The sequence below is a fragment of the Beta vulgaris genome, chromosome 2 (assembly GCF_026745355.1).
Source record: "Beta vulgaris subsp. vulgaris cultivar EL10 chromosome 2, EL10.2, whole genome shotgun sequence".
In the NCBI taxonomy this organism is placed as follows: domain Eukaryota; kingdom Viridiplantae; phylum Streptophyta; class Magnoliopsida; order Caryophyllales; family Amaranthaceae; genus Beta; species Beta vulgaris.
Window position 1 is genome coordinate 20,395,104 of NC_079203.1, and position 2,224 is coordinate 20,397,327.

At 38.4% G+C, this 2,224-nt stretch overlaps 1 long non-coding RNA gene across 1 annotated transcript; it reads left to right on the plus strand.

Annotated features, from left to right (window-relative positions):
- Positions 1–340: 340 nt before the first annotated feature.
- Positions 341–1,347, plus strand: LOC130590581 (uncharacterized). The gene is made up of 3 exons (XR_008968430.1): positions 341–587; positions 687–962; positions 1,176–1,347. It is a non-coding gene; the product is annotated as an uncharacterized LOC130590581 (long non-coding RNA).
- Positions 1,348–2,224: the final 877 nt, after the last annotated feature.

Genomic DNA, 2,224 nt, shown 5'->3' on the forward strand with positions numbered 1-2,224 from the left:
GACTAGCTCTACGACGACAGTTGCACAGCCTCGACAACCAGATAGAGTGCTTGATTGGTGGTGTTCGATGCATGGGGTTGATGCAAAGGGTTAGAGAGTCTTGCTTGATCCCGGAACACAACGATAGCTAATGCCATTGTAAGTACATATTATATGATTATATAAGGTATATATAATATAACTTGTGTGCTCATGAGCATTTCTCTCTTATCCTTATGTAGATTTGCTTAAAGGAAAAGGAGGCAACGGGTGAGTTCACTCCTAAAGGACAAATTGATGCCTTACACAAGACTTTAGGACGGGACCAATATGGACGTCTGAGGGGCGTAGGAAGTGTCCGCCTCGGGGTGAGAAAGGTGTATGGTGATCAATATACTACTACGTCAAAATCCAGTGCCTCCAGTGTGAATTCGACAACTTCAATAGATGTGGATGTTATGAAAGCTGCAATTCGGGAGGAGCTCAGAGAGGAGATGACACAGAATTTCAACACTATTTTGGCGCAAATGGGCTTACCGACTTTTGGTGCTTTCAAGGAGGGCAGTGTTATTACACCTACGCAACCTGATCCAGTTCCGTAGTTCACGGTAATCACTTAATATCACAACTATTGTTCTTAAATGCATGAAATTCTTACTATATATATGCTGTTTCATAGACAAACTATAAATAGAGTTTTTTTAAAGGAAGAGACACCATGTGAGCTATTAGCTCGAGGAGATGGTCATGCCAGTTTCATTCTCGTTGCTTATGGCCAAGCACAACCCCCTAGGGACCGGGTACGATTGCACAACCAGGCAGTGGCTGATATTCACTATGTGGTCAGCGTTTCAGAGATTGTGCATGGTTTCGAAGAATTACCTCTTCGGCTGCCGAATACAGAAGTTGGTCTACATTCAGTGACTGATACCCTTGGCAGTTATGTTCTATGGCCGCGTGCATTGGTGCGGTTATCAGATGAGGTACAATGATTAACATAATATATATATATATAAATATATATATATATAAATATATATATATATATATATATATATAAAATATATATAATATAATATATATATATATATATATATATATATATATATATATATATATATATATATATATATTGTTTCTTTTATAGTTCCTATATATGATTGTCAGTAATATCTTTTAATTTAACTAATTACTAGGTTTCGGAGAAGACCGACAGGAAGGGAAAGAAGGCATGTTCACCTGAGGAAGGCCGACGTGATGAAGGTGAACGAAATGTGGAGAAAGAAAAGGATCCTATGGCAAAGTGTCCACTTATTACGGAGATAGAGAAGGTGCAAGGCCTTAGATCTCCGTGCTATGGTTACATGAGTGCGCTAGCGATGTAGATGATGAAGCAATCATTGAGATTCATTTGTCGCGCCAACAATTCCACTACTTTGAGGATACACTAGTATAAAAAGACGATATATATATATATAATATATATATATATATATATATATATATATATATATATATATATATATATATATATATATATATATATATATATATATATATATATATATATATTTATATATTGTTTTCTTTTATAGTTCCTATATATGATTGTGAGTAATATCTTTTAATTTAACTAATTACTAGGTTTCGGAGAAGACCGACAGGAAGGGAAAGAAGGCATGTTCACCTGAGGAAGGCCGACGTGATGAAGGTGAACGAAATGTGGAGAAAGAAAAGGTTCTATGGCAAAGTGTCCACTTATTACGGAGATAGAGAAGGTGCAAGGCCTTAGATCTCCGTGCTATGGTTACATGAGTGCGCTAGCGATGTAGATGATGAAGCAATCATTGAGATTCATTTGTCGCGCCAACAATTCCACTACTTTGAGGATACACTAGTATAAAAAGGACGATTTGCGTCCCCCCATGTGCGTCGCACTAAAACGAAAACGACGCAGAAACAAAATTTGCCTCGCATGCTCGCTGGGGTACGACGCAAAAGACAACACACAAGCACCAGGTATGAGTGATGTGCGTCGCATCCTTCTTACCTGTGACGCATATGGACTATATGCGTCGCACCCTCACGAGGTTGCGACGCACATCGCTTGAAAATAAATGAGGCCCTATCTGCAATGTGCGTCGGATGGTATATAGAGTGCGACGCGGATAATTTGGCCCAATATAGACACGCATTCTCCTTTTTATTTACAAACCCTACTTCATTACTTCCTCATCTCGGCCGT